Source organism: Megascapheus bottae, chromosome 19 (genome assembly GCF_031878675.1).
Source record: "Megascapheus bottae isolate mThoBot1 chromosome 19, mThoBot2.hap1, whole genome shotgun sequence".
NCBI lineage: Eukaryota > Metazoa > Chordata > Mammalia > Rodentia > Geomyidae > Megascapheus > Megascapheus bottae.
Genome location: NC_143527.1, coordinates 13,521,701 through 13,546,253, shown reverse-complemented (window position 1 = coordinate 13,546,253; position 24,553 = coordinate 13,521,701). Strand labels below are relative to the sequence as shown.

At 36.8% G+C, this 24,553-nt stretch overlaps 1 protein-coding gene across 8 annotated transcripts in view; it reads right to left on the bottom strand.

Annotated features, from left to right (window-relative positions):
* Positions 1-24,553, bottom strand: part of Tcf4 (transcription factor 4) — a 343,820-nt gene that overhangs the window by 316,042 nt on the left and 3,225 nt on the right. The gene's annotated exons all lie outside the window — the stretch shown is intronic.

The following is a 24,553-nucleotide window of genomic DNA, read 5'->3' as shown; positions in this document are numbered from 1 at the left end:
TCCCAATTTATCACCCATCACCCACTAACACCTCAGCCTTCATTAAGGCCCCAGTATCTATCTCCTGTGTACTCTTCATCCCAAGAAAGAAGAATGGACCAACTCACTTGGAGTTCTCTTCAACCCATCCATTTTTCAGTCTTACCTTTTATTCAAACTTATGCTTAAAGGGACCAGGAGTGTAGTTTAGTGGTAGAATGCTTGCCTAGAGTGCTTGGTACCACATATAAAGAAAAAGCCGGAAGTGGTTCTGTGGTTCAAGTGGTAGAGCTCTACCACTTGGTCTTGACCTTGAGAAAGCCCAAGGACAGTGTTCAGGCCCTGAGTAAAAGCCCCAGGACTGGCAAAAAAAAAATTAAAAAAAAAAATATATATATATGTACTTAAAGAATTCCAATGTGTTTTCATCACCTCAAAACCAATGTTTTTAAAAGATGAGCCCAGGTAACAATGTAGTATGCGTATCATAATTCTAGTTGCATTTCTTATAGTTTATGATTCAAATTCTGAACACAAGAAAATATATTTCAATGGCTGTAAATGCCACCAACTTTTTTGGTTGTCTCCTCCAAAAAAATCTAAATATAACTGAAGAATATACATTCAAATAGTTCAAGAATCAAGTAATACAGAAAGTTAAACATTTGGAACTCTCACTGATATCATACCGTTCTTCACCATCTCTCCACTCTTACCTAACTTAATTTGGCTGTTGTGCATTTTTTTTTCTGTTGGTTGTAGGGTTTGAACTCTGGGTCTGGGCGTTGTCGCTCAGCTCTTCAACTAAAGGTTATCATCCTACCCCTTGAGCCACGGCACGACTTCTGATTTTCTAGTAGTTAATTGGAGATAAGAGTCTGTGGACCCAGTGCCCAGGGCTGGCTTTGAACCACACTCCTCTGAACTCAGCCTCCTGAGCAGCTAAGATTACAGACGTGAGCCACCGCAACCTATACTCTTGTGCATTTTTAAGATGCAGATGAGTTAGTCATTCTAGGCACTCAAGAAGCTGAGATCTGAAAGTCACAGTTCAAAGCAGGCTGGAGATTTGTCTCCAAATTAACACCAAAAAGCTGGTAGAAGGAGCTGTGTGACTCAAGGGGTAGAACAAAAAACTTCACTGAAGGGATAGCACCAAGGCTCTGAGTTCAAGCCTAGGAACTGGCACATCCCTCATCCCAAAAAAAACAAGTACAACAAAACTTAAAGCTACATTTCCATTTTCCCCTTTTTCATAAAAGTAAATAACTCAATCTGGCATACCTACTAAAATATCACTTTAAGTAGGAATACTAAAGAACTTATTCTTGTGTGAAAAGAAAAAAATTACTAAAAACATATATTGCCAACCACAATATAGAAATTCCATATCAGCTAAAGTTTATATTATTTCCCAATATATTTCCAAATCTGATATTTAGGAAAACCTTCACTAATACAGCAAAAAGTAATCCAACATACTAAGAAGTCCAATTTGAAATATTATAATGCACATTTTTTCATTTGAATCTTTCTAACATTACTCTAAATTTATGAGCTTGAAAAATAGACAATCAAAAATAAAATTTTAACAGCTAGTATATGTAATCAACAAAACAATCTAGAACTACTTACCTTCACATAACAGAGTTAAGTATTTCACAGGGAGAAAATTAATATTACTGGAGGCATACATCTCTTTTTTAACCTATTATTTTATGTCAATAAAACCAAAGCCAAAAGGTTTGATTCTGTTCATCGTGACTGGATGTGATCAGTGCCCCAGAGGATGTGATATACTTAATTTATACTAAATGGCACAACAGGCTTTATTCCAATTGTTTTTAAAATTACTTAAGAGTCATTCTAGTGATCACAATAGCAGGAAGAAAAAGACTTAAGAAACAGACTTTCTCAACTCCTCCTTTGTCCCACCACTTTTGCGCACCCCCGTTTTCCCTCCCCAAAACGGATAAACTTACATACAAGACCGAAGGTACAGAAATCAAAAAAGAGCAAACAAGTAACATTCAAAAAGTTATCTACTCATAACCTGACTTACACAACTGTAACCCATCTGTATAGCACCTTTATAATAACGATTCAAAAGAAACAAAGAGAAAGACTTTTTGAGAAAGATGGTGGTAAAAATCATTGAGTAGAGATTGTGAATAAAGCATATGTATTATATGTGTCACCCCTCCCTAAAACAAAAATACTACCATGATCAAAGTAATCACCAACACATGCCAACCACCAGGCTCTCAACTATGAGACTGTCAACATCAAAGCCAAGTAGAATGAGTTCCCCAAAGCACAAGGAAAAAACAGTAATTGTTACTTAGATGTCCGCTCATAGCCATCAGCAATGTTACCTTAATTTGGCCTTAATGACCTATAATCACTCTTAGCATATGGCTTTTAAGACTGCTATTATTCAGCATGATCTATGGATATAATGGAGCAAAGCAGAACAGTGGGTGTCATTAAAGTAAGTTCCTGCAAAAGTGGAATACGTAGTATTGCTAATATGTAAATGACTAAATAAGTTAATTAGGTGAAATGAAGTGCACTCACAAACACAGTCACCTGAACTGAATCATAATACTGTGGTGTACATGAATATATTCTTTAAAAAGATGTTTATTAACTAAATGGTAGGGTAAAGAAATACAAAAGAACTGGGACCTATGAAATTAACATTGACTTCTGAAAATAAACTGATAAAAAAACAACCTAAACATTTCCCATTACCAAAAATATCAAAACCTACTACAGGAGTTCTTTAAATTTTTTAAAAGATTATTCTGGAGAGGAATTAAATATAAGAATGACCTACTTCCTTGATTTGGATTCCAATGTCTTATTTTTGATATACATTCCTTTTATAATTATAATTTAGGGATTTGGGGTAGGAAAAGCAGGATGGACGAAAACTAAAATCTCCATACACAGTCTAAATTAAAAGCCATACCAAAGGGTGGTTTTGCAAAAAAAAAAAAAAAAAAAAAATTTAAAGAAGGAAGTATAAATAAATGAATGATTGGGTTTTTATTTATAACTTCCAAGTTTGTCACGACAGACATGTAGATAAATACAACAAAGAATGTTGGAAAAGCATCTTTCTGGATGTACCAGGAAAAAAACATACATGTTCATTCACCCCAAAAGGTTGCTCTCTGAAGCAAGAGAAAGCAACAGACAAGCCCAGCAGGGAAAGGGTGTGGAGCGCACATGTGGGGCCTTGATTCAAAACACAGCTGCTGGATCTAATTTTAGGCCAACTGGCCTTGTCAGTGCCTCTTAACAAGGAAAATTTCCCCACTGAATATTAGAAGCTGTTAAAAAAAAAAGCCAGCACATAATAATATTCATTAGTTAACTTATCTACACCATTGCTGTTTTACACAGAAAATATGTAACACAACCCATCCCAGAGAAAAGGTTACCAGTGGCGGAAGGAAGTTTCATTCCAAATGAATGGCCTATGAAAATCATGAAATGCCGACCTAGACATTTATAGAGTGAACAGTGCAAGATCATCTGTTAAGTTTGATAAAAGAGTGTAGTGTTCATCAGTACTCCATACACAAATATCCATGAAGGAATTAAAAGATATTTTGCACAACCCTAATAATAATAATAGTCTTCATGACTAGCATGTATCACCCTATTAGCCTGCACTAAAGCCAGGACATCATTGATACAGATGGATAAGAATTTAATCCTTACTCTGCTAAGAGTCAAGGAGCTGCAGGTGTATCTATCCCTTCACTCATGAGGACATTCTAGCACAAGATGCATCCTCTTTCCAACATGAAAGTGACTGATACACATAAGATTCTGCAACTGGGGAGTCAGGGAGCTTTGTCTGACCTTGCCTAACCATCTTGGCAAGGAAATTATAAACGTTAACAATTTGCACACAGGCTCATGTACTCTTAGACCCCTGAGTAAATGAAGTAATGAACTTTATTTAAGCTTATCAAGAGCATGTGTTACCACCATCAAGCAGGGCAATGAAGCATTTGTCCACACATGTATCTGTTAACTCTTCTCTTCCCCCAGAAGGAAAACACTAAGACATTTGTAATGTTCATAATGTCATTGCTACAGTCTGCTGGAGTAGTGCACACCTGTAATCTACCTGGGAGGTAGAGGTAAAGTGATCTCAAGGTCAATACCAGCCTGAACTGTTATAGTAAGATCCTATCACAAAAAGCTAAATAGACACAAAGTAAAAGTGTTCACTAGGCTGTCATTACCAAAGCTGCATACAAAACAGGCCTAGTGCTATGTGAATTTTCATATGGAAATCTGCACTTAGCTTTCAGCCAAGTTGAGATGATTCTGTAGATCCTAAAACATTCTGATTCACAAATGCCTTGACCTTTCATTACTCAGATGGGACAAAATTTGAATACTATGTTCATGCGCACACGCGCTCCCCCCCTCTCTCCCCCCCTCTCTCCCCCCCTCTCTCCCTCTCTCCCTCTCTCCCTCTCTGTCTCTCTCTCTCTCTCCCCACCTCCCACCCCTTCCTAAGCCCAGAAAATAACCTGGAATCTTGAACCTTCCCAACTGTGCATACACACTTTCAATCTTCACAACGTTCTCAACCAACTGCCCACTTTGCACTTGCCCTGACCACATTGGTTGAACCTCCCAATGGTGCAGCACACACACATATGCTCCTAAGCTAAAGCTTATGAAACAGAATCATAACATTTTATGTGGTTATTCATCTCCCTCAATGGCCCGGAGAACAGGAACTATCATTTTTTATCATCCATTTTTTTCAGCTCAAGCATTCAATGTTGTCCACATATACTGAAGACTGAAGATAAATGAATATATAAACAAATGCTAGAATAAGGAATGAGCTAATAAGGTGTGTATGACTCCACATTCCTAAGAAAGAAACAATCATCTAAAGATCTTCCTACCTTTGTTTAGCCTCATTCCACAAAGAACCCCACCTTTTCACCATGCAATTCTTTCATGTGCAAGGCATTTTTCTCTACTGCATTTATTTTAGCTAGGGAGCTGTTGTTTGTTTGTGACGGGGTTTGAACTCAGCGCCCCATGCGGGCTAGGTAGGCATTAAACCATTAAAGTCATGCCCCCAGTCCATTTTGTATTTCAAATGGTTAATTGCATTTACAATAATAAGTAGCATATACTCATTGTGATGTAGTAAGTATGTGAAAAAGGTAATAAATATATGTATATATGGATAGTATGGGTATATACATACACATGTACACATGTGTATATACACCCAGTATATATATATACACACACACACACACACACACACACACATATACACATATACATATACAGAAAGGAAAAGTTGCCCATACAAGAAAGTGCCGCAGGGCCAGGCGTTTTGCCTAGTGGTAGAGTGCTTGCTTATGCTTAGCATGCACGAAGACCCTGGTTCAATTCCTCGGTACCACATATATAGAAAATGCCAGAACTGATGCTATGGCTCAAGTGGTAGAGCTCTAGCCTTGAGAGAGCCCAAGGACAGTGCTCAGGCCCTGAGTTCAAGCCCAGGACTGGCAAAAAAAAAAAAGAAAGAAAGAAAGAAAAAAAAGAAAAGAAAAAAGGCACTGCACTCTACAAATACATAAATTCACTCTAAGCTTTAAAATAAACTATATATAAAGATCACATGGCTAATACTGGAGAAAAATGGAAACTGATGCCCATGTATTGTTACTCCCATGTCCAAGCTGCAAACTACAGCTCCTTAGGTATATTCCAGCTACTGCCTGATTCTGTAAATAAAGTTTTATTGGAATATAATAGTGCTCACTGCTTATTCTCTATAACTACTTTCAAGCTAGAAGGTCTGTGCCTTTCAGAGAACATCTACAGACTTTCTGCTCCAGTCCATAAAATACTCAGTTCTGGAAATGCTTTTCACCAGAAAACCAGACGTGGGGCTGTGGCTCAAGTGGTAGAATGCTAGCTTTGAGCTGAGGAGCTCAGGGACGGTGCCCAGGCCCCACAACAGGTAGACAAAAAAAAGCAAATCATCCAATCACATTTTCCCCATTTGCTTCACTTTCTTCGTTTTTCCCCCAAAAACTATGTACTAATGCACTTATATCTAGCTAATATAATTCTCAATAAAGAATTAATCATATGAATAATAGAACAGCCTTCTAAAAATATCTATAAAATCAAAAAGAAGTTGTAATGGTTCTACTTCTTCAAAAACAAATTGGATCAGAAACAGACATTGATTGATAGAAGACAAACATAACTACCAAAATAAAAAAGAAGTTTCTGAATTTTTGTCCTCCAGCTAATAAAAAAGTACCCAATATTCCACTGTGACACTTCATAGGAAGCTCATTTAATTGCTCATTGTTTAATTTTTCTCATCTGTTAACTCAAGACCTCAAAGGGACACTCTAAGCAATAAAGAGTTTCTGAATGAAAAGGCAAATCAGTAATAAAATGTGGAATACAGCAGGGCATGGTGGCTCATGCCTGGAATCCTAGCTACTCAGTTGGATGAAATCTGAGGATCCTGGTTCAAAGCCAGCCTGGGCACGAAAATTCATGAGACACTAACCACTAGAAAACCAGAAGTGGTGCTATGCCTCCAGGAGTAGGGCAGTAGCCTTGAGCTGAAGAGCTCAAGGACAATGCCCAGTCCAGAGTCCAAGCTCCAGGGGCGACCAAAAAAAAAAAAAGAGTGGCTCCAGCACGTGGTACACATCTTCTGTGAGGTGCCTCATGTAAAAGAACTTTATTAACTGTAGTTTCCATCACATTATTACTGGGGTTTGCCAAGAGAAAAAAGGAAAGGCAATGATACAGGGATGGAATTCACATTCAGACGAGCCCCTGACTAGCTCTCTGGCTCTGGTCAGGCCAGGAGGCTCAATGTCTTGGTTCCTTGCTGGGGAATTGGAAGAAGTAAATATGGTTCTGACAGACGAAGTGACCTAGGGAATCTGACAGTAGTACTACTCAAAGAGTCAATCTACAACTCCCTGATTTAGGTTGCTATTTTATCTGGTAATACACAAAATATATGAGACAAAGGCAAAAATTATAATATAGTCATCACAAAGTTTTATGACCTTAAAGTCCATTAAATGGACATAAAAATCATTTAATGGCTTCCAATAACAACACCATAATTCTCAACTTAAAATGAGCACAGTCCTACATGAACACTCATTCTTATTAACCAGTAGATTCCATTTCAAAAACATATCTGTTAATGAGTCATTTATTAAACGAAGTCCTCATTATTAGATTAACAACTTGAATTCATATTAGGAGATCAAAGGATGTTTTTCGTGAAGAGAAAATGTCATTTCAATGTAGGACTGAATTGACTTAGACAACGAATGAGAAGGGTGCACTACAGCACGTGCAAAGGTCCTGAATCAAGGAAAAGTTCAAAACCTCAAAGGCCCATACTGCTGCAACAATAGCAAAAGGGGAGCAAATGAGGCTGTGGAGGTACCTCCAGGGTCAATCGTTCCAAGTGTTTTATCACATACTCTAGGAAAAACACTGAAATTGGAAGGAAATACACTTAGTCACATTTCATTTAATCACTCTGGTTTCTTTGCAAAATAGACTCCAAAGGGAAAGAAGGAAAGAACAGAAAGTATCTGGAAGTGTACAGTCAAATGATCAGACAAGGAATGACGGAGCTCTGATCTCAACTCATAAAAGCAGAAGTGAATCCTGCAATTATGAGGTAAGGGAAAGATAAAAGAAGGGGACAAGATACCCAAGGTCTGCACACTGTAGTTTAATCAAGTAGATGTATGGTGATGCCCTTCCTTGTAAGCAGAAACCTACAGGAAACAGAAATTAAAGGAATAAGAGGAAATCTTAAAAATACATGAAACAGAGAGAAAAAGCTGGCTCCCAAACCTGACCTGAGGTGTGGAGCACCGGAGCAATTTATATGTGAACAATCATCTCTAAACAAAGGGACAATTTAGGGAGAAAATGTACAAGAGGGTAAAGCAGAGTCTATGGCGTGTCTACTAGGTATGGGAAATGAGCTGACTGTAGGGTGAGTGTCATCACACTGAATGCTCTCAACAACCCTGTTTCTATACTTTTCACTAAAGACACATCACTCAGAGCCAGATGACTCAATTCTCCGTCTAAACCAAGATGGAAATATAGTACCACAGTGCTGAGTCTCACTTAAAATTCAAGAAAAAAGCCCAATACACTTACTGGTACTCAATGTATTTCTTCCCTCTCCCCCCCCCCTCCAAAGCACAATTTGCTGGCTTTCTTTACTTTTTTAAATGAAACAAAAAAAAAAAAAAAACTTTCTTTAGGTAGCTCTAAAAAGGAGTTGCCATTTAACAGAGCTGTTTAAAAATACAGTGTCATCCCTTTTAACATTCTCACCCACTCCCCTTACCCCACCCATTCCCCCTCACTTCATTTTTAGGTGATATATTGAAACTTTTTTCCATTTAATAAAGCAGTTTATATATACTATGCATCTTGAACTGTGTCATCCCTTCCATATCTTCACCTTCCTCCACCACCCCTTCCCTTATTTTTCTCAGTTCTCAGGTCTAGACAACACAACCTTGCCTGCATTCCACCCATTTCCTCTGCTCATGTTTCTCCACTTGACCACCCCTTGCAAGTACCCATTTTCTAGTACTCATTTTGTTAGGATTTGACATAATCTTTTAGAAAGACTAAGTCAAAGTCTACCAAAATACTTCTACTTCAGGAGGAACAGGCAGCTGAGAGAATGAAGAAAAAAAAAGTCATACACAAAATTTCTGTTTGGAGAAAAAAAAAGGACAGGCACTAGAGAGGGAAAAGTTGAGAAGATCAAAAAAAAAAAATCGCAGAAGAAAAGAACCCTGAAAAATAACAAAAGCAAAAAGGAACAGAGAAGTGGTTCAAATGATAGAGTACCTGCCTAGCAAGCACAAGGCCTGTAGAATAAAACCCCTAATACATCTCTCTAAAACAGTGCTAAGAGAGAAGCAAGATTTTGGTCATCTGACGAGGAGTTTCAGGTAGGTTCTAAAGCAAGACTGCACAGAAGCAAATGTCCATATCACTTCTTTTGAAGCAAAAGCAAATCTTGTCTAGAGGAAAACATTCTCACCTTAGATGTCCCCATATTCACAGATTCAGTGTCCACCAACTATGAATCCATAAATATCACCCACAAGGAAAGTAAAGAAATGCAAATACAAGTCACAAAAAGAACAAGACTCTTTCCAATACATGGAACCTACTATTTTCTCTATTAAAAAATACCTACAAAATTGTAATAAGGAAAGATATCATCACAAATTTGAAAAAGAAATATTAAAATTTAGCAGGCATAATGTAAAAAGAAAATGGAATATTTACAACTGAAAAAAATAGGCATTGGAAATTTTTAAAGTGATACATTAAATCACGCATTTGACAAAGATGAAGAGAGGCTTAGTGAACTGGAAAACACATCTAAAAACTCATCAGGAAAGCAGCAGACCCAGAGAAATGGAAGGAAAACATGAGAGTTGAGAGCAACAAAGAACAGAAGAGAAAGTAAAAATATACTAAACCAGAGAACTCAAGGAAGACAATACAACAAGTAGAGTCTGAGTATTTAAAGAGACAAAAATTGGTCATTTTGCTCAAATAGAGGAAAACAAATCACAGCTGCATGAAGATCAAAGTATACTTATAAAGTGCACTAAGCAGAATTAGGGAAAGTACATATAAATACAGCATAGTAAAACTGATAAATACCATAAAAAAAAAAAACTAGAGGAAAGTTCCTAGACATAGTAGTATTACAACCATGCCAAAAATCCCACTGCCTCAGGGGAATTCAATAGGTTGTAGAATATAAATCATTAGAGTAATGAGAGAAAATAAATGACAATCTGAAATTATGTGTTCTATGACAACATTTGGGTAAACAAAAATATACCATACAAAATACAACTTACTAGGGTTGGGAGCGTAGCCTAGTGGTAGAGTGCTCACCTCACATGCACCAAACCCTAGATTCAATTCTTCAGTACCACATACATAGAAAAAGCCGCAAGGGGCACTGTGGTTCAAGTGGCAGAGGACTAGCCTTGAGCAAAAAGTGTCCAAGGACAGTGCCCAAGCCCTGAGTTCAAGCCAGCCCCAGGTCTAGCATAAGAAAAAAAAAATTCAACTTACCTAGAATAACAAAGCTTTCTAACAATAATATATACTTAACCAAATAGGAAAATGGTTTCATGAAGTGTTCCATACAAGAAAAAGGTGCCGGGGCCAGTAGTTTGGCCTAGTGGTAGAGTGCTTGCCTAGCATGCACGAAGACCTGGCTTTGATTCCTCGGTACCACATACATAGAAAAAAGCTGGAAGTGGTGCTGTGGCTCTAGTGGGAGAGCACTAGCCTTGAGAAAGCCCAAGGACAGTGCTCAGGCCCTGAGTTCAAGCCCCAGGACTGGCAAAAGAAAAAAAAAATGCCAAACAGAAAACTTGAAACCTGTAAATCTAAACACTATCTTAAAACTACTGATCTCTCTAATTTGTAAAAATAACTTACAAGATCAAAACAAAAACATTTAAAACATTTCCCAGTAGCATGGGGGGTAGGGGGAATGATATCTGGTATCTGGTCCTGAAGTTGTTTAGACAGAGAGCTAAGATTAGATAAAAGTAAGACTTTGAGAGATAATTCTGCACAGTAACAGTTCAAAGATAATTACCAAAAGAACAGAAGTAAATTCCAAACAACAGGAGAGAAGTGAAATAAGAAATAACAAAGCATTACAAATTTCTTTAAAGAGAAAAAAACGAAACAATAAAAAGCAAGACAGACAGAAACCAAGATTTTAAATAAGCATATCACAGAGCTACATCAAAAACACAACTCCAGGAGGGACCCTTTCCAATGCACGTAAATGAAGAGCAAAAAAAAAATTTTAAGAAAATCATAGTTTGACATCTAATTCAATTAAAATTAAAGAAAATGCAGCTATTAAAAGGCAATGATTGAAAATAAAAGCTAGAAAATAGATACATCAAATAAATACCAGACAAATGAAAGCAAGATAACTACACCAACATGACACAAAATAAACTTTTAAGAAGGAAAAGAGGTAACACATAAAAACTAAACAAAGCATTTAATTAAGCAGAAAGACAAAGAAATCTAAACAACATGCATCCACTAATGTATCTCCAGTAAGTATAAAATCAAAACAGAAACAAAGGGAAAGATTTATAAATCCACTTTCGTGGACTATTTTCATCTACTCTTATTGAGATATATGTAAGGCTGACAAAAACATAGCAAAGGTATAGATGATTTAAAGGTACAATCAGCAAGCTGAAATTTCTAGGCATATACAGATCATTGGATTCAGTAAGAAAAGAATATGCATTCTCTCTAAGCAAACAATGCAACACTTGTGAAAAGTGATTAACAAAACTAACATTAAAGCAAATCTTGACAAGTGTCAAAGAACTGTTAGCACAGAAGAGTTCTGAGGCAACAATTACATTACAACAGAAGTCAAGAGTAAAAAGATATATAACACATTCATTTGCAACATCTCCGAGGCAGTAATAAACACGGCAAGGGTCAAAGAAGAAATTATAATGGAAATTTTACAACAGTTGTAAATGGAAAATAAAAATTTTACAACCTATGGAATAGAGTGACCACAGAATTTAAATGGCTTAAGTGGCCTTACAATCTTGCATTATAGAAACAAATGACAATAACTAAATGAACAAGTGGGCAAATTAGGAAAATACCAAAGTAAACTAAAGACAAGAAAGTAGGGAAGGAAGAGAAGAAGGAAAAAAGAGAAGAAGGAAGGAAGGAAGGAAGGGAAATAGGTATTCACTCAGTATCGATGAATTATAATCAAGATCACAGTGATAGGACTTTTATATTGTGTATCTACTAGAGTGATATTAAGAAATGGGATGAACACCAAGGTGGGCAAAGACCAGCATCCACAGTAATCTTACGCCGCAAATGGAGACAAAAGTTATTAGAGCACTTTGCAAAATAATCTCATAGTTGAATTTCACATAACCTTCAACCCAACCAACTTTTGTTTCCCTTTTTCATACCAGTCTTGGGGCTTGGACTCAGGGACGACTGGGTGCTATTCATCTTTTCCTGTTGAAGGCTAGTGTCCTACCACTTGAGCCAGAACTCTACTTGGCTATTTAGTAGTTTAATGGAGATAAGAGTCTTGTGGACTTTCCTGCCCAAGCTAGCTTTGAACCACAATCTTCAGATCTCAGCCTCCTGAGTAGCCAGAATTACAGGCATGAGTCACAGACGCTTTAAGCAGGTATCTTCCCTACAGAAAACATTTTACATAGATGCTTCACTAGAGAAGGTCAAAGAAGCCTGTGAATCCAAAAAAGCCTCTGGACATGAATAAATAAAGTAAAATACACTGAATTCCATCTTTACCAATACAAACAAATCTTAAAAACACAGTCAATAGGAAGTACATAGGGTAACAGGGAATCATTTTCACAGTTGTTTAGAACAAGCAAAAACAATAACTTGTTTAAAAGTAAACAGTCATATGATGGAACTTGTTTAAAAAAGAAAAGGAGAATGTTTACCAGTAAAAGAAAAGGCGAGAAATGAAGACACGAATGGATGGCATTCACATAAAGAGAACCAACAGGTCCTGAACAGCTGTCATATCCCCAAGCTTCACTAATTATACTTATCATATACAGTAGTTTGTAGCTGCCAAATATCACATGATAAGATGTACTATAAAGTAGGTTAGACCCCCTCATAACAAAATGATTGAAAAGAGAAAGCGTTTCAAATTTCTAATTTCTTTACCTTCAATTTTCATACACGTAAGGAGGCATCCTGAAGAGGAGACCCAGTCTTAAGCAAGAAATACACTTACTGAAAAATTCCCCTTAGACAGAACACCTAACGGCTGTTTTGTAAAATATTTTTACGTGGGGCCGGGAGTTTGGCCTAGTAGTGGAGTGCTTGCCTAGCATGCACCAAGACCCAGGTTTAATTCCTCGGTACCACATACATAGAAAAAAGCTGGAAGTGGTGCTATGGCTCAAGTGGTAGAGTGCTTGCCTTGAGTAAAGCCCAGGGACAGTGCTCAGGCCCTGAGTTCAAGACCCATGACTGGCAAAAATAATAATAATAATAATAATAATAATAATAATAATATTTTTATGACATCTGCTTATGTACCACCCACCACCTCAAGAAGTCAAGAGGTGGAACTGTTCACTAGCTCAGGTCAGCATTCAAAAAGTCTTAATTTGGGGAGCATTTCTGATTTTCAGATATAAGTGCACCCCATCTACATCAGATTAGAGCTGAGCTGTAATGAAAAGCATCTAAGAAGAAGGCACACAAAGTATCAGGCAGGAAATACAACAAAGGTCTTGCTATAAAGAAAGCCAAGAATGCCTGTGGCCAGAGCAGCTGGGAACAAGAGGAAGAGTCTCTGTATTGATACATTTTTTTTGTTTTTAATTAGGAAGCATTTTGAACATTAGAAAATGAAATTTATTATTACAAAAAGCTATCGACACATTCCCCCACTTAACCTAACCTCCTCTCCTACTTTAAAAAAAATTATAAAATAAAAAGTCAAGTATTTGTCACCCCACCAGTTGGAAAGTTGAAGCAAGGTCTTAAGTTCAAATCCCACTTAGACAACACAGGAAGACCCTATTGCAAAAAAAAAAAAAAAAAAAAGATACTATTGAAGTTCCCTGTTTCCCCCCAAGAAACAGTCATTAATTACATTTCAGGGCTTTTGTTTTAATAGTTTTGGGCCAGTCCTGAGGACAAAACAGGGCCTAAACACTGATCTTGGGCTTTCTCAAGGCCAGAGCTCTACCACTTGAGCCACAGCACCACTTCCAACTCTTTCTGTGGTACCGAGGAATGGAACCTTTGTCTTTGTGCATGCTAGGCAAGCATTCTACTACTAGGCCAAACTCCCAGCCCCATAGTTTGTTTTTAACCAAAACTTTCAAAACATGCCTAGATACTGATAGGAATTTCTAGGAAGGGGCATAGCCATCTTACAACATCCTAAGCACTGTCTCTTCCTCCATTATAGGGCTACTTGCTCATCAGCAGTGCATAGGCTTTGAAGGGTTTTTGTTCTTTGGTGTATGAACATGCCTCTATCCTTCCAGATCCCGTGTGATGAAGAACAGACAACAGCTGGAGTCACACAACCAATAATCACTAACTATCCTGAAACCAAGATCCAGCCCAGAGTCACCCAAAGTGTCGCCTGGCTAGCGCAACCCAAGATGGAAAAGGAGAAATAAGCACTGTGTTGCTTCTTTCCTTTACACTTGAACGGAAAATAAATATATGCTACAACGGTGGAATTCTCACTAAGGAAAACAGACTGAACTGGTTTATGAAATGATTCCCTACCAGAACTGTGAGAAAATGGACAGTTAAGGAAAGGGGAGCACAATCACAAAAAAGGAAGGAAGTGGTCATTAGGAAAGAGGAAGGTGGGATATATGCTAGGATTTTGAAAAATAAATCAATAAGCTTCCTTTTATCAAGAGTTAAGAAATAACTTTATCGCTTGGGCTACCCGAAGGAAAAACACAATCAAATAATGTTGCAATCTCTACAAGTATACATAAGTCAAACCACCCTCTTCAAGTTCACCAACAAGCACTAATAATGTCCCGTGGTTGTGCTATCTGAAGTCGGACCAGGGGAGAGAATAAAGTCAACTGAGCTGGTATGACTGAAGCACTGCTGTGTTTACTGTAATAAGAACATAAGCTATAACAAGCCTAAATGGTCCATAATTACCGAAGACCATTAAATAAGGCCCTCTTCTACCTCTACACCTCTACAGAATGAAATTACAAAATCAATTTAACATTATTCTCAGAAACGTAAACGTACTTCTCTGCTTAGCTTCTAAAAAGGCTGGGGAAACCACATGCTGGTGGTGTCATACATTTTTCAAGCATTAAAAACATACAAGGAGAGGGGAGGGGAGGCCCTGGTTCAAACCTGCAATCCTAGTGACTTGGGAGAGAGAGCTAGAGATCAGAGAATGATGGATGGTTAAAGGCAGTGCACCCATAAAAGTTCTGGACACTCCTCCTTTCACTCTCACTCAATGGTTTAGTGAAGTGGCTTGTGCCTATTATCCCAGCTATGGGGGAAAGACACAACAGCTAACTACCATACCTAGACACACAGGGAACGCAATTGAAAGGATCACAACCCCAACTAGCATACAGCAAGACCCTCCCTTGAAAATAAGGAGAAAAGGGACTAGAGGTTTGGGTCAAGTATTAAGAGCACCGACCTAGCAAGGCACAAGGCCCTGAGTTCAATCCTCAGTATAGACAAGGAGGGTGGGGGGAGTTACAGGTAGTTTCATAAAAGAAAGAAGAGCAAATTCACAGGATGAATGCTCATCAAGAAGCTAAAGGCACAGATTTCAACTAAAGTCTCAAAGCCAATACAATTTCAGTTCCACCTACCCCTCCCTCACTGAGATAACTCAGCAAGCTACTACCTTGAACATCATTTCCTTTTTTGCACTTGGTATATGGCCTAACATGTGGTAAATGTTCAATAAATTCTTCAATTTTGAAATGAAAAGGACAAATTTTAAACATTTCTTCATTTAAGAGGCTAAGGTAGGAGGATCATGAGTTCAAGGAAACGAGATCTGACCTCAAAAATACCTAGCAAAATAGATAGCTTGGGGGAAGAGGGGCAAGAGAGAGAGATTTTCTTTTTTTTTTTTTTTTTTTTTTGCCGTACTGAAAACTGTCTTTTTGTTGCTGTTGGTGGCGATGGTGGTGATGGTTTTGGAGCTTGAACTCAGGGCCTGAGTGCTGTACATTGAGTCTGTCTGTACTCAAAGATAGAGTTCTACCACTTGAGCCACAACTCCACTGTTGGATTTTGAGTGGTTAATTTGAGATGAGATTCTCACAGAGATTTCTCTGCCTGAGCTGACTTTGACAGCAATCCTCAGATCTCAGCCTTCTGAGTAGCTAGAATTATGGATGTGAGCCACTGGCAACTGGCTGAATACTGTTCTTTAACAAAGTCTTATTTTTAAAACTCTTACTGAATCACGGTACAGCTTTTATTCAACAAAAGTAGTATCATAATCCAAAAGCAACAGAGTTGACAGCTGCTATTTTTTTTTGTAAGGGGGAGAGATTTAAACTCAGGCCCTCAGTAAGCACTCTACCATTTGAGCCACACCTTCACCCTTTTTTACTATCAGCAGATGTCTCATCTTTACCAGCACTGGAACATGATCCTTTTATTGCTACCTCCAGCATAGCAGGAATTATAGGCTTGCCCAACCTTGCCCTCAAACCCTGATCCTCCCCTCTCTGCCTCCTGTATACTGGTAATGTCCCCTTATCCTCCATTGACAGTTATCTTGATACATGCTCAATACACATATGTCAAATTAAATCCTTCTTTCAAGAAAGGCTCAGAATCAATTTGTCCATGACCCTTTCATTCCTAATTTCCACTGGCATGAATTAAGTTTCCTTTCATCTAAACATGATTATGTCTATGTTAACTACTACTTTTCCATTCTTCCTTGTTAGACTACATGCCCTCTATGAGCAGGTCCCCATGACAAAAGCCCTTTATGTCCCATAATGGCTAACACAGGGTTATGATCCTAGCATGTTCCAATAAACTTATTTGACATGCAATCAGCCAGAATTATAAAAGCTGGCCAGCTACATGGAAGCCCACATCTTGCCTTTCAAACATACGAAACCCAAAAGGCAAAATTGAGGCTATGTTATAATCTCCTCTCAATGACAGAAATAAATATACCTTTCTAACCACTCATTATCAATTTTTACTCATCTTAAGTGAGTATCAAAGCAATTACTGACAAAGTATGGCAATTTGCGTGTTTTCCTTATCTTGTTCTCCTATATTTTACCGAATATGAAAACTAGATTGTCCAGAGCTATCATTTCAACATCCTCTGTAGATGCTCTGTCGTTCCCTAAATTTAACAGTCCTTTAAATCCTTTGTAGTTAAGTCTTGGTTTGGGAAATTTGAGATTAAAAACCATCTATTTGGATGCCTTGCAATTCAGTTTAAGTACCCCAAAAGGGGAATGTTTAAATTAATGGAAGATTAAAGCAAGGAAGAGCATTCTGAAAGGTATTCCACCATGATGCTTTGTCACCACCTTCTCAGTTTTATTGAGAAAAGAGTCTGTTCCCAATGGGCTGAAAGTTTATATGCCAACCATCAGCCTAGTTTTACTATTTGACGTTAAAAATGTCAGGGGGGAAAAAGAAAAGGAGAGTTGGTAATGGAAACGCTGACATGCCATGAAGTGAGAAGCAGAGGCAGGTGCCCTGCAACCAGGGTCATAATTCAATCAAGCTGCATTTTGACGTCATCTGTTACAGAAAAAGCCAAATGGTTTATGAACTGCACCAGAACCCCTGAGATTAAATTACAGCCCTGATATTTAATCACGGGTCTTACTTTGTTATTTTTAATAACACAATACATTTTAACAGTTATTCATCAATGACCTCAGCCAAATTAGAACTCGTGATGACAACCCAGCCAGATTATGGTGGCCCTCTCGCACAATCTCAATTTTTGTATTTTTTTTTCAGAAATGGTAGATTACTACCCAAGTTTTCTTCTTAAACACAGAGTTGATACCAGAGGATATCCAATCTTAATTAAGAGCAGCATGGGCTCTGTAACCAGAGAATTAGGACATGTATGTGCCTTGATATAGACATGACTGACTTTGAGATTTGGGGGAAAGACATTTAGCCTTGGCTCCTTATCTTTAAAATAACACATCTAAATTTCTATGACTAAAACAAATATGGCATAATTTCTTTGGGATTTCCTTAGGATCTGAATGTCAAACTTCTATGGCAGAAAAGTTAATGCATTTTGTAATTCACCTAGAATGACTGTTGTTTTTAATGCATCTTAATGCTTAAAAAAAATCTATAAGCCTAAATTCATAGTAGCAATCCCAGCATCAGTGAGACAGATCTTTGCTGCCTAATGTACAAATAGGACTGCACATGTCAAGGATTGTTTGCAAAACAGATCAATACAGGCCTATCCAACAATGGACTCCAGTTAATAAACTACATATAGTAATTACTACCAATCGCAGTCTAGAAAGTCATTCATTAAATGTTAATTGTCACACAAAAGTACAAAAGCACCCACTTGAACAATTGTGTGGCTGCCCCTTTAAACAAAATACTTTCTTACAGCCCTGAAATTTATCCACATAAACTGATTTCAAACACACCTGGGTATTTGATATGCTGATTAACAGGGCCATTATTTGTTTTTGAATGAAAGTAAACGCGACAACCTTTTCAACACTTTTAGTGTTCCTGAATATCTAATACAAATAAATATATATGTGTATACGCTACTTATAACAAAGTGCTAACTAATCTTATCTAAATTGCTAATTTTTTTATTATTTTCTCATAAGTATCAAAAGTTACGTTAGGGATACATTCCAATGTATCTGCCTAAAACCCGTATCTATGAGAGTCAAAATGAAGCTATACATTTAGAAGATGGACAAATGAAAACTTATAAATTTGGTGGTCAAGATTAAATTTTTCAATCAGTGTTAGGAAACCAGTAACAAAAATAAACTTAAACTACTTAAACTTCTAAGACTTATCACTACCTAATTAGCTTAGAAAAATCCCTAGTTATTAAAAAGAAAGTAGGTCATAAGAAAAGCATAACTACATAATCTTATACAGATCAATATGATTCTATGACATGCAAACTCTCAGCTTAATTTTGTTCTTAAATTTATGTGCCAATGATTGTATATAGAGATCCCATGGTTGTTAAACTTGACGTTTGTTAAACTTGACGTTTGAAATACGATGTAAAAAAAAAAAATCAATGTTAATAAAATCTAAAAAAAAAAAAAGAAAGAAAGAAAAAGAAAAACACAACTATGGAAGGGAGGATTCTTCTCTGCTCTTACCTAGCCTCTGTTTGCTCCTGTTTGACTACACAAGATGTGAGTTAACCAATACATATATAGATGATAAAGGTTTGGCCAAGAGCATTTGGGTTCAAGACTTGTAAACCAAAGAACATTTCAAAACAACTATGTTCCTTATTAGGCAACTTAAGATCTGTTATCTTGGCTTATGGGAATAGATCTAAATAGCACCATAACACTAAACACTGAAAATAACAGGCCTGAGGCCACCAGGACTCAACTCCAGGCCTTGGACTAGATTGCAAACTCCCAATATAAAATGTAGTTTACCATTAAGGAGTAAATGTTTGATCTGTAAAGCTTACCAAATTACTTTGTTTATCATAGCAGATGAAAGCAAAAAAAAAAAAAAAGGAATAATTTTAAGCTCAAAACAAAACTGTTTATATGACAGCCTTTACTGCTCCATGATTCTAAGCATTTAAGACAGATTCGAGCAATTAACAGCATAAACTTTCATTACATAGTTCTATTATATATGTTTATGTGACTTGGCTGTTCATCTGTTATTTAAGTGATTTCCTCATTACAATAGTAGGGTAAAGATAATTTGCTGATGCTGTCAAAAATGCTAAGCACTTCAGTCTCAGTAGTTCTTGGAACCCTACGCTTGTTTAATGCATTTTATTTACTTAAGTCCGTGTCAGATAGAGAATTGATCTTCCCTCTGAATTTTGAAAACTAACATTTAAGCACATGTCTGGTAATAGACATATCAAAACTTCCAAACTGCTTCTCTTAGAAATACAGATAGAACTGAGGACTGTCTTTGAAATGAAACATTATGTCAAAGGTCCAACTATAAACTGCATATATTTTAATACTTTTTCTTCAATTCTTAAAGGTAAGAAATCCCTATTTTTTAAAAGATGTTAATAGGTCTGGATTGAGCAAGTAAACTTCTGGTCATAAAAAATAAATTGGATTTCTGGGGGCATGGCTCAAGTTAAGTACCTATCAGGCATGTACAAGGCCCTCGGTTCAAACCCAACTACCACTAAAAAACAAATAAGTGAAATTACTGCAAGTACAATATCTTCACTAGCATTCGTGTAAATCATCAATTCTCAGCAGAATGAAATGGCAATAAGTTCTAAAAATACACTAAAATATACACTAAAAAGCCACACTGAAATCTACCATAACTTAGAAAAGTAGCATATTTGGAAACTGAAGTGGAGAAAAAACATTGTATATGGCTTCTGACTTTTGGGAGAGACTGTAAGCACTTTGGGCAAAACTTAGTTTCAACCTACTTTTATTACCTGTTTAAAGTTACAAATCTGTTAGTTTCCTCATCTGTGAATTGGGTTTGGTAACCTTTGCCTTTTAACTGGATTCCTTAGGGAAAGGAAACAACAACAAATCCACATAGAGCAGACCACATGGCACAGTCAAAAACAACTTCAGTTCCATTCCATCAGTGCCATGTTCAACGATGCAACACCTTTTATAAACAGGTGTAAGAGAAACCGGTAGAAAATAACCAATAATCCCAAATTGAGCTCCAAACCAGAGAAAAGCATTCAGGGAGAGCATCCTCTCAAAGCAGCACTATCAGCCCATAAAACCTAACACCTTATTACACAGCACGAATGACAGCAACGCAACTGGTGAGACCAACGTTATTTCAAGCAAAGATCTGTATGGACACAGAATTAGCAAATCAAAACTGCTTTCCAGAACAAACAATGCGGGCACCGTTTAAAAGCTCCTTAACCTGTTCTTCAGCATTGGATGCTGAAGACTATGTCTTTCTAAAAGGTTTCTATTCCCCAAAATACAAGGATTCCAACAAACGAGTTTGATGTCCCTCCGCTTTTTCTTAAAAAATCCATTGGTTTGCTCTACCCTTTACAAGAAACTTCACAACCATTATGAATTGTACGACAATGGAAAGACTGTTTTAAAATGTACACATTAAGAAAAGGGGAAAGAAAAGGTATATTAAGTAGTAAAACACAGACAGCACGTATGAGAGACAGGCAGACAAAGGGGGAAAGGGGATGGTAAGCACTCCTCCCCTTCAAGTGGTTGCCACTTTTAAACACCTTCACCATAACTGAAACAAATAGGAGTTAGTATAGGACCTTGATCCTTGAATTTTCTCTTCCACATAAAACTACCCAATTGGATTCATGTTTGGCCTGCAATGCACTGACTCAAATGATCTGTCATTTCTGTGTCATGTACAGATAAGATAGCTAACTTACAGGAAAGCTAAGAAACATTTGCCCTCTTCCAAAACTGACCTAAGAGAGAGGTGATATGTTTTACAGCTGTTCTTAATTGGTCCAACACCCCTGTGTTAGGCAATCATCTTTAACAACTGCTGAACACCTAACTAAAACTAAACAGCTACCAGGGAAAAAAAGATCAACTTTAAAACTAAGAAATGGAGACTCAGCATCCATCCATCACACACTAGCTCGAAACACATGCAACAGATGTGCCCAGAGCTGATCTAACAAGTTCTTTCATATGCATGGAATTTTAGTAGCCCAACTTTAAAACTACTTTAAAAAAAATATATACCAACAGTAGTAAATTTTTCTCACAAAATACTCAGACAAAACCAAATTAACTATATACTATATTTGAAAAATAAACCTCTTTATGATAAAATTTAAAGGGGACTAAGCAACTTATTTTTTTTCTTCTGGTAATGTCATTCTAATTTTTACTGAGAACCATTTTCCAGTCACGCTGGCATGTGGATGGTTGGAGTTTGTTTTAAGATACAGCAGATATCAAATCCCTTTGCATACATTGCCATGTAGGTTATAGCTATTTCTTAACAATAATTCCAGAGCCCACCAATTCTCCCTGTTATAGTTCGTGAGAGCTCTGGACCATCATGGCTGAATTGTTTTACTGCTTTCTGCTGAACACCTGCAAACATCAAACAAAAACTGCTGGTCCTTTCCTGGGTTGACAAAAGCCTTTCATGTGAAAAATGCTCACTGGGAATGTCAGGCTGGAGCTCAGGTTACATTCCATTCTCCCCAGCAGCCTTACCATTTCTTAAGGTGGTAGAGGAGCCATGTTTGTGAAATGCAAGATTAAAGAGAATGTGGCCACACTTGATTATCATTCTCACATGGCAAATCACGATGGAGCATCATGAATTAATGGAATCAAAAACAACTGGAAACTTTCAGCATGAAATATTACCCAACCCAGATTGGAAATAGTATAGAAGTGTGTGTGTGTGTGTGTGTGTGTATGTGTGTGTGTGAGAGAGAGAGAGAGAGAGAGAGATTTTTTTGTTCAAATAGAACACTGTACTTCTAGTCAGATCTTTTTTTCCCCTGGATCCAAATTTCAAAGTGATCCATGAAAGTGACATCTGAGTCCACTAAGGTCAGTAGATACTAACTTAAAGTAACTTTAGAAAATAATTTCTCTAGTCCAAGTTTCCTTGTTCACCCTTTCAGTTTAAAAAAAAAACAAGATGCAGGTTTCTCAATTTTTTTAAAAAAAGTTTGTGCTCATGCTTTAAGAGATTCATGCTTTTTATTAAGTAGAAATAGAAACCATTCTTTTCACTAATAGGCCTGTGTTCTAGTATGTCTTATTGGTAGGACAAATAACACCCTAATCTGCATTCTATAAGTTATAGTCACTAGTCATGGGTCCTACTGAACTGTATGAATGGCCCACATTTGCAATCAGCTGACAGAATAAAGGAGTCACTACACTACCCTCACAAGTAAACATCTGTCCCCAGAGCCACACTACTGGTACAATGAAACCTTAAGTTCCACACCTTGAAAACAATCAGTGCATATTCACTAGAAATATCATCACACAACTCACTTAAAAGATTATTTTTATGAATCCATAAACACATATATTCCATTCCTCAAAAAAATCCAGAAGTTTGGATATATGATTACCTATCAAAATGCATTAATACACACTCAATTTATCCTACCCTACGCTCCTCTACATACATTATAGCATGGAATTTATCTTAATGGGAACATAGAAACTGAGCCATATATACAGCTGTCTTCTTGATGTATCTCATACTTCTAATTCACTTTAATTTATTAAGCCTTATGTAAAATTAATACATGTAACTTACTCCAAACATGCCCATTTTTGCAATTTCAGTCACTTCACAGTGACTAAAATATTGCATTTGTCTTAGCCTTTCACACTTAATCCACATACACATTGCTTAAGTAAAACAAGAAGGAATTTACTACCAGAGACTAAGTTAGAAAAACCAATTTCTCTACAAGAAACACTTGTTTCCATCTTCATTTCAATTATTAATAGTAATGCTTTTGTTTGAACAGTTACAAGAATACCATATAGAAATTTAGGATACGGAATACTAATCCTTCCCCCCAAAAAGAAAAATTAAACCCCTACATGGAAACTGCAACAGAGTCTATACCAATAGAACAAACACACTGGCAACAATATTATTACTTAAACTTTACCATTAAGAAATATTAAAACAGAACACAGGTGATATCTCATAATTTGTAAATCAAACTAAGAGACAAGAATTCTCTAAACTTATGGGGTTAGAAGTAATCAATCCAGAAATGAGCACGTTTTCAAAGCTATCACTTTTTTAAAAAATATATCAATTATACAAATCACACAGGTGAAGAGATTTATTCTACTGCAACAGCATCAGATAAAAACTAAAAGATGTATAATTATATTTCTGGTTGACAGACAATTCAACTGGCATTGCACAGCTAGAAGATGTCAACATTTACCAGTCTGACTTAAGAATGGAACTCTGCTTAATGTACAGTTCTATACCACTGCCAGACTCCTAAAACCCTGCAGCTGTTTAACAGGCATAAATGGATTTCAAGCTTAGATCTCAAGGAGAGAAGACAACAATGTATGACTCCTTATTTAAAATGCATTGGACAAAAAAAAAATACAAGGTCAATGAATATATTTTCAGTCTCACTTGTAATAAGAAATAAGCAGTCCTACAGTTAAAAAAAAATCTTCCTTAGATGCCATATCATCACTGTGCAGATTCCTTTGTGCATACCGCTGTCGGTTTGTTTGTGTGTGTGTTTTTAAGCATCATCCAGAGATCTTTCATTTAGAAACTGCTAAAGTCTTTCCAAATTTACAACTTTAAATATAGCACAAAATTCACTACACAAAGAAATGATGACCAAGAAACAGCTAAGGAATGAAAATGGCTATTGAAAATATAGATGAATTCATATTTTGCCTCTGAGATTAGCATGAGACTATTTCCAGCTAGAGTTTACAATGGAGTAGCATCTGCAAAATAAGTGCTCATTTCTTTAAAATGGTTAATTGAACCTAGTAAGTTGCATTATTTACAAAAGGATTTCCCCTTTCTATGAAAGTTAGATTATTCCTTCTGTATTTGCAATAAAAAACATTATTTCTCATGTTAGAAATGGCCTTATTTTCACATGTTTGATTACAACTATTTCAGAAAATCACTTTTAAATTAAGTGATGGAATTTTAAGACAGTTTTCTTGATTTAGAAATA